Genomic DNA, 13,433 nt, shown 5'->3' on the forward strand with positions numbered 1-13,433 from the left:
GAGCTGAACGAAATAAAAACATTCTGAGCGAATTTGTATAGGTGGAAGGTGCAGTTTGAAAACAAGTAAGAATGAACGCTGCTCGACTAGGAGATACCCTGTAAAAAGTTTAGAAGAGCCCCAGCAAATATTCATGCTCATTTCTATAAAATTATTCCCTTCCTTAGCCCCAAAGCATGGAAAATGCATTCTTAAAAATCTTTTGTATTCATGGTTGGATCTTTGTGAAACTTTCAGGCCTGCAAAGTATATAGTTGAAATAAGTTCATATAGAAAAACTAAATGTTTGACCCTTCGTTATTTTACAGTTTTGGATGTATTGGAAAAGGGGCATATTTGATAAAATATAATTCAAGTTATATTCCAATTCTCTTGCTCCCACACACATTTGCACAACTGCAATATACGCCTTGCCACCGCATTCCCATTGATTACAGGGTATTTAAAACTTGATCTCAATGTTGCCATTTGAAAACAATATGACAACACAATAAGCTCACATGGATTTTAAATGTATACCAATTTGTGAGCTTGTAGCTTTTAGGATTGTACATTTATTTTTAAGTGCGGCGTTTAACCTTTGAACGAGTGAAAGATGAGGAAAATTATTTGATTTTTGTGTATGGAAAATGCAATTTTCAAGTATCTTGAGTCTTGTTCGACTTGGGTCTAGGTCGTTTATTATATCAACTGCCCATATATGAGGGCATGCTCCCGACTCTAAGCTCTTTGCCCAGCTGTCAGTTGCAATTAGCCAACTGCTGGGCACAACATAATATACACAACACACACAACACACACACACACACACACACTTAGCACATAATCAAAATGCCGTAAATCAGAAAATTTGATATGCAGAGTCCGACAAGTTGATTTGACAGCCTCGCGCTACAGATACAATGTTAGGCCCAAGGCCCCGAGCGCTTTCCAGCTGGGCGTTAATTGCACAAACTATTAAAGGGGGGCGGGAGAGGGGGGAGCGGGGTGTGTGTGTGTGTAAAGGAGACCGCCATCAAGGCGACGTAAATCAAATCAAATTGCAATTAAAGTGCCATTCGATGCCGAAGCACTTTAAAATGCAGGCGGCATGCGAGAAATGCAGCTGCCAAGGCGACAATTGCGATTGAAAGAGCGAAAACGAGGGAAAGGAAAGGCTGAAGGAAAAACTAAGAACTGAGGAAATTCGTGGTGGGCTGGCGGGTTTTCGGGGGTGGGGGGGGGCAATTAATTAAGGCAAACCTCAGCGCCGCTCGAAAGTATGCAACACACGAACCGCAAAGGCAATGAAATATTGCAATCAGCAAAAGAATGAAAAGCCACTAAATGCACAGAAGACGGCAAAAACCCGAAAAGCAACAGCAACAGCAACCAGCAAACCAGGAGCTAACAGAAAGGAGCCAGGAGCAAGGAGCTGCTCCTTCTCGCTTGGCAGCACCCGCTTGCCAAAATTAGTTTCTGTGTCAAAAGTTTGAAATGAGCAAGCGCCTGGCTTGGCCCTGCAACCGAAGAAGCAGCTGAAGAACTGACGCAAAAAAGTGCCAGCAACCGGGGAGCCAAAAGAAAGACAAGCGAACTGAGATCTAGATGTGAATCTCCGCTGGGAAGATATCCTGTAATAAAGTGCATTTGCATAAACAGATCGAGACACAAACGATTGTCCATTGTAGCTAATGTATGTCTTTATTGCCCAGCTCATCTCAAGTAACTCGTGTCTTTCTCATCAGATTACTTTTTAATTTAAGACTGTTTAAGATAATACTTAAAGTTGGGTGTATACCAAGATTCAGGGCTTATAGTTAAAGAGTTTTCGAGGTATTGAGAAAGAGCTTGAAAGATTTGATACTATCTGTCGATTTCAGGGCTTATCGCTTAAGCGTTTTCTAGTTTTTGGGAGAGCGAAATATTGTTGAGATTTATAGCCTTGATACTATCTAAAAAAAAAAGACCCATAAATGGGGATGGGAAATCGACATTTACTGATTTCTGATAAAAGAAAACCTGTCGATAAGGTGAACATAGATTTCAAGTCCAAAGATCTGACCAGCTCAACTCGGCTGATCCAAAATATATTATATTACTATGAGGCTAAAGTTTCCTTCTTTTGCCTTCGCTATACCAGCCCAGCATACCCATTCTGATAGTTCGTATAGAGTATGCGAACTCGTTGAGAGCGAGACAGTGCGTCGAGGACAAAGTTTGTCGCTGATGTAGTTAAGAATTGGCAGCAAATGCTGCTTAATTTCAAAAGAAACTTTACGTATTTGTCATGCGGCGCACATTCATTGCGGTGTTCATTTGGGCGCACATTCAACTGCAACTGCAACTGCAACGGCAATGATGACATTGACAAACTTGCCCCAGTTGGCATTTTGGTTAGCTTTTTCTCCTATCTTTGATCATATTTAATAATTCATCAGAAAGAATCTGAAATCTTTTGACTCACGCGTTCGTTGCACGCTAATTTGTGGTCGCTTTGCTAGCGCCTGGCCACTTGTGCGCTTCATTTCCTGCGGCCGACTGCCGTTTGACTTGCTGTTTCCGTTTCCGTTTCAATGACGCTTTGATTGGCCTTGCGGTCTCCTCATCCTCAAGCCGCCCGCAACCGCAATGTACTTCACGTTCCGCGTTAATTATTATTGTGGAGCACAGCCCGTGGCTAACCGCGACGCCAACTTTAATAACACTTGCAAATTTTCGGACTTGAGCCCATTTAAAAGCTATGCACAGCCAATATTTGACCCACTGCCAAATTAATATTCAATCCCAAGCAGCTGGTCAACTGCTTCAAAGTACTTGACATATCTATTAAATCTTAATTACTTGTGTACACTATTTGACCTCAGACCGCATTAGGCAAAGGCAGCATCAAATGAACAGCTAAACTAAAGTTGAGAAACATACTTCGAATTTTGTGATCTCTTCAATTGTGAGTGAGAAACTTTCAGCTCGCAATTTCTTAATACAAGACTTATCTGAAGATTAGTCCATGTACGATATACTATGGCTTTATGGGAAATCTTAAGCTTATATCGAGCAGTAAAATAGTTATAATAAGTATTTAGTGCATGCATCAAAAGCACTTAGAAAGAGCTTTAGAGCAATCGTTGAGAATTGTTTATATAAGCTCATATAAAAAAACCCTTCCATTTTCAAATGAATTTTGACCCAATATAATGTTGCCATATTAACATGCCAAATTGATCTAGAGGCCAAACCATGAACAAAGACAAAAACCCTATGAAAATCGGATAAGATTTGACCGAGTTATGGGGTTGGGAAATTTTGACCCATGTCTGTATACGAATCTTGGGGTAAGATTTTGACATGTATTTCGGCTAAAAAATACGTACTCAGATTGAAATGCCAAATTAATTTGGAGGGAAAGCCATGCACAAAAAGTGAAACCTCGTCGAAATCGGATTAGATTTGACCGAGTTATGGGGTTGGGAAATTTTGACCTATGTTTATATTCGATTCTTGGGGTAAGATTTTCACATGAATTTCGACTAAAAAATATGTGTTCAGGTTTGAATGCCAGATTAATCTAGAGGGAAAACCATGCACAAAAAGTGAAACCTCGTCGAAATCGGATTAGATTTGACCGAGTTATGGGGTTGGGAAATTTTGACCTATGTCTATATTCGATTCTTGGGGTAAGATTTTCACATGAATTTCGACTTAAAAATGTGTGTTCAGGTTTGAATGCCAGATTAATCTAGAGGGAAAACCATGAAGAAAAAGACAAACCTCGTGAAAATCGGATGAGATTTGACCGAGCTATAGGGTTGGGAAATTTTGAGCTATGTCTATATTCGAATCTTGGGGCAAGATTTTCACATGAATTTCGATTAAAAAATATGTGTTCAGGTTTGAATGCCAGATTAATCTAGAGGGAAAACCATGAAGAAAAAGTGAATCCTCGTGAAAATCGGATGAGATTTGACCGAGTTATGGGGTTGGGAAATTTTGACCCATGTCTATATAGGATATTTGAGGCAAGTCAATATATATAAAGGAATGCAACGAGTTGCTTAGGCAGAGTCTGACTGAAGTTGGCGTGAATTATAAAAACAATTTGCAGCTTCACTCTCAACATTATTCACTTAACCCGGGCTACTCCTATCCTATTTATATATATATTTGTGAATTTAGCTGCTAATGCGACTAAATGCAGACAAGTGGAAACAGTGCATTACGTGAGATAGTTGCAATTAATGCTTACCTCAGAGATTTTCGGCTAGCTGCTGCAGATATTTGGTTGTAACTGCAATAAATAAAATAATAAATGATTATTATTGCTGTGTCTGGCTTATAATATATATTTATTTATTTATTTATTTGATTTTGAAGCATTTCGGGTTTTTGCGCACGTTTATTCCGCAAATTGTAATCTTTACACAATTGAATGGCAATGCACACGCAAACGATTATTTTCCATGGAATACATTTTTGCTACGCTTTTTCGGCCAAAGATAAACAAAACTTTTGCTTGATTTCACGCCTATTGGCGGCTTCATTATCGCTCGACTGAGGGCGGACGGTGGCGGTGGCGGGAGGGGGGCGGGGCGGACACTTACTTCTGGGTGCGGGCCAGCAAACATTTCCGGGCTGAAAAGCGAGAAATGCGAGAATGCGCATTCGTGTGTGAAAATGATTTTTAAATTGGCGCGGCGACAGTCAAAAGGCATTTGAGAGTTGAGATTTGAGATCTCAAAAGCCGATGGAGGAGAAAACACAATGCGAGGCGGGGCAAGGGGAGGCGTGGCAAATGTAAAATTTTGACAGCTTTTAATTGTGCAGCGAGCTGTGCAAATCCTGTGTAAAACACTCGCACAACAATCACATCCATTTCAATTACAAAACGCAGCACGTCACGGCCAGATACAGATACAGATACATCTACAGCTGCAGCTACAGATACAGATACATTGGGATAAGCGGGCTGGTCGCCAGGCAAAGGCAGCCAAATTGCGTTTACCTTGGAACAGGTGCAATTAACGCGGCGCATAATTTCACCACAAAGCACTTGAGGCTGCCGTGTGAATTATCATTAATAGACCAAAGTGAGAGTTTTTCTCATTTTTTTCTAGGCGCAGCTTCCCACCTAATGGCAGCGACGCCCTGGGCCCAGAGCCAAGCCAGGCATACATATGTGCGCCACGATTTACGGGTCTTGAACACTTTTCGCGGCCTGTCAGCAGTTCATCAGAGCTGCCGCGAGACGTGGCATCAAGACGCTGCACACTCAACGCGACTCGACTCGACTCTCTCCCAGTGCGAAAACTTAATTAAAATAAAATTAAATTCAAGGCGAGAGAGTCCCTTTTGGCAGGCAGCCCCACCGAGCGCATTATGCAAATGCTTAGCATTTGAACTGTCAGACGTGTGCAATTGCACTAAAAACTTAACGATGCATAAATTGTGGTTGCAGTTGTTGTTGTTGTTGTTGTTGTTGTTGTTGTTGTTGTTGTTGCCTCGCTATCTGATAAGCTACAATCAAATGCAATCAAACTAAATTCAATTTTATGGCCAGCAAGCCAAAGAAAAGCCGCCAACTGCTTAGAAGATCAACTCAAGTGAAGTGAGCTGGAAAACAGCAACAAGCAACAAACAACAACAGCAACAACAACGTCTAGAAACAGGCAAATCCAGCAGAGATTTTGCTTAGCAGCTGCGTCTAAGCACGAATTAAAATCCAACTGTGGCCCGCAGAGCGCAACTGAAACCCAAATCCAAGCCAAGCCAAAACTTGAGCTAAACCAGCTGCTTACCAAATAATTTGCAAATTCGATTTGATATAAAAGCAAAGAGCAGAAGGGAGGGCGAGGGAGGGGGGGGGGTGCAGGGGGACAGGCAAATCAAACAAAATTTGAAAATCGAATGAGCGAAAAGACCGTAAATCGAGCAAATGTCGGGCAAGCGTTAAGAAAACTCACAGGAAAAATCACGCAGCTCGTCGCAGAGATGCCGATGTGGCCTTTTTTGTAGACGCTGCGCCCTTTTAAATAAGGGTATATCAGTGCATATACAACAGAAGCAGAAATAGGGTATATATATCGCCGGTAAGGAGACGAGTCGATGTAGTCATGCCTGCCTGTCTGTCCGTCTAACTACATTTGATTTATTAAACGTTTCCAACTATTTTAAATCTATCGATCACCCATTCCCCAACTCCTGTTTCTTCACAACATCTTCATAATATCGACTTGATATTTACCCTGATTTGATATGGGTGTTTTTTATATAGATCATTCACAGACCATATTTATGTTTAAATGATCGATAACTCACCCAATCCCATGTTGCTCTACAATCGATAGATATCGATCTATCACAATTTGAGGTATTGATCATTTCTATAAATCATAAGTAGAGCAAATATAACTTATAGTATCGATAACCTACTGAACCTCTTGTTTCCTCACAACCGATAAATAATAATAATAATTTGGCACTGAAGTTTTTCTCGATAATGCACCTAATCCTTTGTTGCCTGCCAATCAACTAATATCGATTCGATATTTGTGTTAATCTGGTATCGATTAATTTGATCGATAACCCATCCTACCCCTTGCTGCCTCATAATCGATAAATATCGATCAACATCTGTGGTTTTTTGAGCATATCTCGAAGATTTCAAGAGTCCTGAGACTGCAACTTTTGCATGTTGGTTCTTGGGAGCATGAGTACAGGGTATCGCGCAGTCTCACTTGATTAACGACCGTCATTTTGGAGTCTTAAGTCAACTGTGTGGAGCTATTAGTGCAGCGCCGCTACCACGTGCTGACAGCTCTCTGACAAGAATCAAAAGCCACGAAAAAGATTAGTCCAAGGCGAGAGAGAAAAAGCCAGCGAATTGTGACGCCGAGATTGCCAGCCAAAGTTGCGGAAATGAAGATGACGACGACGGCGACTGTTGCTGTCTGCTGTGGATCTGGCTGTGGCTGTGGCTGTGGATGTGGCCCAGGCCCCTTGGCAATTCAATTCAAGCGTGGCGAAAACGTTTTGCACTGCATTCGATTCATGCAGTTTGCCAGTGGAGGGGAAAGGGAGAGGTGGTGCTGGAGGGGGGGAGGGGGGGGGCGCCGCTTATTGGCATCATTGACTCCGACAACAGGCGGCAACACCGCAGAACTGAGCCTGAGCCGCCAACCGCCGCCAGACGCTTTGTCTGTTTGATCTGCCATCTTTTTTTTCTTCTTCTTCTCTGCGCCCTTCCTTCTTTTTTTTCGGCTAGCCTTCATTTCTTGCGCAAGCGGAAGCACAACTTGCACTGAGTAAGTGTGTGTGTGTGGGAGTGTGTGTGTGTGTGAGTGTTTGCTTAACATTGTTCGATATTTGGTTCAGCATCCATCTCCGCCTTCGCCTTCGCTCCCCGCCCCCCTCCCCCCCTGCCTGCCTGCTGGCTTCTTCTGTTCGTTTCTTGACTTCGATGTTTATCTGCAATGATTTGCGATTTTCCGGCAATTTACGCAAAAATATGTGACGAAATTTCAGCTTGTGTTTGTTTGTTTGTGTGTGTGTGTGCTCAACTGCAACCATTTTGTTTTTTATTTTGAAATGTCTATCGAGCCCCAGCTCAAGACCCCCCCCCCCTCCCCCCCTCCCCTACCCCACGCTAAATGCGTTGCGCGCGTGATGCCAGCCCCGAAATTTACCAAGAAAATTAGCGTACAAAAATGTTGATGGCAAATATTTGCGTAGCAGCAGCAACAACAACGACAACAACAACAACAACTTGAACGGGAAGAGCATCCCACGCTTTGCAATTCGTTTTACAAATTTTGGGTGATTGGCTTTGCCATTTGCCTGCAGTTAATTGAATTTGGAAAGGTGAAAGGCTCCGAGCTCCGAGCTGCGCGCATCTTCGAGCCAAAAGTGGAATTTCGATTGCGATAACAATGCCGCTTTTTATTTTCTGATTTATGATAGTCGGGTAAAAGGGCTGCATTTCGATTAGTGCATAACAGAGATTGTGTCTATTAGGCGAGGGGGCGAGTTTATGGTGGAAATGTAATCAAACTGAAACAAATTGCAAGGAAAAGCCAATCAATGTTGCAAAATGGAAAGCGACAGAAATGCGGGTTCTGCGGGTTTTTCGGACAGACTGGGGAAAGGTTGTCTCGAACTAGCCAAAGCAATATTTCTAATAGCTAAATAGATATGGAAATCAGAGACAAGAGCAGGATGATTAGCTGAAGAAAACCAGATCGATCCGGATCGAACCAGATCTGTTTATATATATATATATATATATATATCTTCTGGTTGCCAAAATTATTTGCACAGCAATTTACGCATTTTGGCTACAAGAATTCACAGCACAAAAGAATTTAATATAATAACGAATACATTTCGCAAATTTTATGGCTTTAAATTCTCGTAAAAATTGTATTTTTAATTAATTGCACAATGCATTTGGCTTTAATGCAAAGCCAAAAAATGCTGTGTAAATACGGGTAATGGAAAAAAATAAAGCGAGAGAAAAAACCAAAAAGATTGAAATGTAAAAATTAATTGCTTTAAACAACAGCACAAATGGCACAAAAAGGGGAAATGCTTGCCAGCAGCAGCAGCAGCATCATCAACATCATCATCAACATAATCATCATATTTAACTTCATCATCGTCATCGTCAACATCATCGCCAGCTTTTTTCAGTTTGGTAATGATCATGTGATGATTTGATAATTAAAAGCAAACACAAAGCGAAAGAGAAAACAAGATGGAAAAAACGTTCAAGTAATGAATGCCATCAAAATACGCCACACACAGATACGCACACACACAGATACGCACACAGAGATACGCACACACACAGACGCACTCAAACATTTACATACAACAACTAAAATGTCGCACACATTTTAAATGCCCCAAGCAAAAAGTGGAGACGGAGACAGGCCCAGATTCAGATACAGGTCCCGGCTCCGCATTAGCTACTGACCGATAGACAGCACAGCTTCTGTGCTGCGTCCTAGTCCTCCTAGTCTCCTCCAGAGTCGAACAGTAGCCAAGGCAGGCAGCGATAACAACTTTCAGAGACGCAGCTCCAGTTGGAGATGCGCTCGCGAGGGGATGGGGAGAGGGAGAGGGGGGCGCTCTGGTGCTGGCGACAAGGTTTCGCAGTTGATGAACTCTCAAGTCGGACTGTGCCCGGCCAACGCACATATATAGTACATATATAGGTATACATATATCAACGAAAAGCGGCTGATCCGCTTTGCGAGCCGGCCATACATCTCATTGTATCTGTATCTGTATCTGTAAATGTATCTGTTGCTCTGTAGCTGTATCTGGCAGATGCGGGCACGCACGCACGCAACCGCAACGAAACCAGACCTTGTGCCAGTTTACGATTGCGCGCAAGAATATCAAACAATAACAACAACAACAAGAAAGATGAGTCTAGACGACTAGCAGATACCCTGTACACGGCTTACCTCTAGATACACGCAGCAGCTGTGCTTTTTCTTGACTATGATCCATATTATCTCTGCGAATTGCATTCTTAAGTAACTCGGGTATTTATCATCTGATATCTATGCAATTTTCAGCGAATAATCATGGCATACTAAAGTGTGTATATACTAAGGCGCAAAGCTCTACCTTTAAATCAAAGTCATTTCATATAATACAAGTTATTTCTGGGAAGATTGGGGGAAGATCTTCAAAAAGTATAATACTTTTAATCTGAATATTCTGTCTGTTAACTTTCATACCAAGCTTGACATATCTATCTCTTATAATCTTCGAGCTAAGCTTGAAAAACAAGGTCTTAAGAGTTGAGCTCGATATTTTTTTCAAAATTCAAGTCTAGATTTCTGTTCACAGACTTTTGAAAGACGCAGCGCATCATTTTGTTAAATCATTTATATACTTTAAGGGGACATCTTCTGTCTGTAACATATGTACACTCACTCGAGAGTCAAGCTACCCCTTTTTAGCCGCTTTCAATGGGTTCGGGGCATAAAAAGCGACTGGCACATTGATTAAACGCTAATCGCCGCCATTTTGCGCAATTATTTGAAAGGAGGAGGGGGGGGGGCAAGTGGCAAGGGTAAAGATGGAAGCGGAGGCGGATGCGGTGAGCGGCAGTAAAGCGGTCAGCTGGCTAAGCTTTTGGGCAAGTTTTTAATGCTTGACTTTTTGTTGCTGCTGCTGTTGTTGTTGTTGTTGTTGTTGTTGTTGTTGCTGTTGTTGTTGTTGTTGTTGCTGTTGCTGATGTCGTGTGAGCAATTACGTTGGCGTTGGCGTCGTCCATTGCCTCGTGCTGTCGTCTGGGGCGCGGTGCGTGTGCAACTGTTAATTGAATGATGGCCAAGACTGCAGCAGCTTAAGCTGGCCAAGCTGGTCAGCCGATAACAACAACAGCAACAACAACAACAACGAAAACGGCAACAACTCAAAAATCTCGTTTGCCTAATAGCCGAGTTCAAGTTGAATGGCTCAATCTTTCAATCTGCCAATTGACGGTGTTTGCGCTTGCGTCGACGTTGTTAATTAACAAGCTGCCAAATAAATTAATCACACAAAAAATAACCAAAATGCTTTCGAATACAAGATATGTACAAAGGTGCACATGAAATGTATGCATATAAATAAATATATATAAGCTGGTAAAATCCGCTATTAAATACCTTTAAAGACATAGGCGTGGATATGCGAGGGAGAAGCTGAGAAGGAGAGAGCTTATAATTGCTGACATTTGTGAATATGACGATATATGAACAACATATATACGATATATGATATGATACGACATATGAACTGTATGCCATGGAAAGAGGGACGAATCTATGCAAAGTATCTTGAGGATAGCTTCTGAACTGGCAAACAGATGGATCTAGCTAGAAAAACTAAGCTGTGTAGTCTGATAAAGAGTATATTTACAAAATTCAAAAACCCTCTGCAAGGGTATACAAATTATAACAACAAAGTAAAGTTATCTTGGAACGAACTTAATTAAAGAAGTTTATTGATTAAGCTGTTGATACTGATCAAGAATGTAAATACTTGATATTGCACATTTCGTGACAAGATAATACTACAAAATCCTGGCCAAAACAAGCCGTCAGCAAGGTGAAAACCGTTCATTATACATTACACCCAATCGAATAGAACACACCTAAAAAAAGTAGAACTCTCAACAATTGATGAAAATAGCGAGAAGACAATGGAAAAGCGAGCTGCTGTTGCTGTGATTGTCAGCTTTGGCGCTGGAAAGTGGCCATAAAACACACACACACACACTATAAGATGTAGATACAAAATGTTTATGGCCACTTTAGGTAGACATTAATGTTTACTTTTGCTACCGATTTCCACTGGCTGCTACTTAAAATCACTCACAAAGACGCGCATCCTAAAACTTTAATGAGCTGGCGCACAATTCGAAGAGGCGGCAAAGTTCATGAACCCAGCGAAAAAACAAAAACAAAAAGAAGCAGAAGAATTTCTCACACAGAACGGCGACGGCGTCAATTACACGCGAGGCGATGGGCATGATAATGGAGCTGAAGCTGGACAGCAGCTGGAGGGGGAACAGGGGGGACAGGGGGGACAGGGGAGCCACTTACAACTGGCCAAAACGGACAGGCTTAACTTTTAGCCGCACAGCAAGAAGCCGACATCGACATCGACATAGACGTCAGGGTTTCGGCCACTTGACTTGATTCTGACCAAGTAATTAAAAAAAGGCGGCAGCAGCAGCAAGAACAAAATGCGGCCAACGGAAAGCGTAAGGAAAATGGAAAATTACAGCATGGCGTTGAAATTTTTGCACCACGTATCTTAAGGTTGTGGCAGGCGCAGCTCGGTAGCTGCTACTGCTACTGTAGCTGCCTTTGGCCCAGGCACTGCTCATTTCGTCGTTTCGTAATTAATTAGTCTTAAAAGTTAAATAGCCCAAATGATTTCGGACAGCTCACAAAGGCCGACTGCGACGGCCAACAGCCAATAGAACGAATGCGAAGCTACAGATACAGATATTAGCAACAGCTACAGATACGTCTACAGCTACAGATACAGATACAGCAACAGCTACGGCTACAGATACAGATACAGATGCGGATGCGAGTTCGACTAACAGCAACATATTTACGAGTTGTCTGAGTTCTATGCGGCTGGTCCGAGTCTGAGTCTGAGTCCGAGTCCGAGCGGTTGGCAAATGAAGATAAGATACGCGTTTGACAGGCCGACACAGACCCCGGGCGAGAGAGGGCGAGGTGGAAGCGAGTGATGGCTGGAGCTGGATAGCTCGAGACGCATCGCATATTTGTGTAAATTTCGTATTTATATACCCTATTAACATTGCAAATGGGCGAAAAGGAGTATATGACAGTTATGCGCATGAATGTAACAGACAGACAGACACCCAAAGGGAAAATACATGTGTATTTTTCTGATGAAGTCGTCGAACTGAATCTAGAGCTCCACAAAGTTGTCCTCTTCATTTCAATGGGAGGAGTTCACAGAGCCATCCAAATATCGATTATTGCCAACGCTTTTATGGTTTATATTTGAGAGTTGAACTAGCAAACGGCAAGTCGCTGGTTCAAATTGAGCAGCAATATGCAGTTTTTATATTTGTTGACTCACAAAGTAAAAAGAAAGAATCATAACAAAAGGAAGCATGATTAACATTTACTTGTATCTTGATTAACAGTTTCTCGATTATTGTAACGCTTTTTAGAGTTACATTTGAGAGTTGAACTGTGTGGCAAGTCGGTGGTTCAAATTGAGCAGCAACATTTGGTTTTTATATTTGTTGACCTAAGATGCTTTTACTCACAAAGAGAAAAGAAAGAATCATAACAAAAGGGACAATGATTAGCATTTTCTCGACACTTGTCTACGTGTTTATGGTTTATATCTGAGAGTTGAACTAGCAAGCGGCAAGTCGCTGGTTCAAATTGAGCTGCAATTTAAAGTTCTTATATTTGTTATTCTTATTTGTTGCTATTCACAAAGAAAATAGGAAGAATCATAGAAAAAGGAAAGGAAAATAAATGGATGATTTAGATAAGATTGGATAGAAATGGATTTTCAACATTATTGATTTTTCCCGGAATATATTTTGATGGATAACCATTTCAAGTTGCCCCAAAACGATAAAGCCTTGCTTTTTAGCATATTGCAGCTATCTCTAGCATATTTTTCGCAGCTTACAGGGCATTTTGGTAGTCGATCAGCCTAGGCTAGTCACTCTTCGTTATAGCAATTGAATTGGCTGTCAGTTTGGCACACCATTTGCTACACGCATTGCCCGTGTGCATTCCCAAGAATTTATCTAACGCCAACGTCAGCGACAGCGACAGCGACAGAACCGTAGTCGGAGCTGGGCAGATGTGTGTGTGTGTGTGCATCTGTATCTGTCGGATACGTGCTGTGACTCTTGCTCCTGTCCTGTATGCCCCCCCCCTTTCTCC

General features: G+C 41.8%; 1 long non-coding RNA gene across 2 annotated transcripts in view; it reads right to left on the reverse strand.

Moving 5' to 3' along the window:
* Positions 1-13,433, reverse strand: part of LOC135429083 (uncharacterized) — a 114,196-nt gene that overhangs the window by 16,304 nt on the left and 84,459 nt on the right. Inside the window, exon 1 of one of the 2 annotated variants that reach the window (XR_010436365.1) lies at positions 4,226-4,276. The exons of the other annotated variant lie outside the window; for it this stretch is intronic. This is a non-coding gene — a long non-coding RNA (uncharacterized LOC135429083). Of the gene's footprint in view, positions 1-4,225; positions 4,277-13,433 lie in introns of those variants that run through there. 2 annotated transcript variants of the gene reach the window in all.

The sequence above is a fragment of the Drosophila montana genome, unplaced genomic scaffold, assembly GCF_035044405.1.
Source record: "Drosophila montana isolate Dmon_TW-CO22-7 unplaced genomic scaffold, ASM3504440v1 contig_2583_1, whole genome shotgun sequence".
NCBI classification, from domain to species: Eukaryota; Metazoa; Arthropoda; class Insecta; order Diptera; family Drosophilidae; genus Drosophila; species Drosophila montana.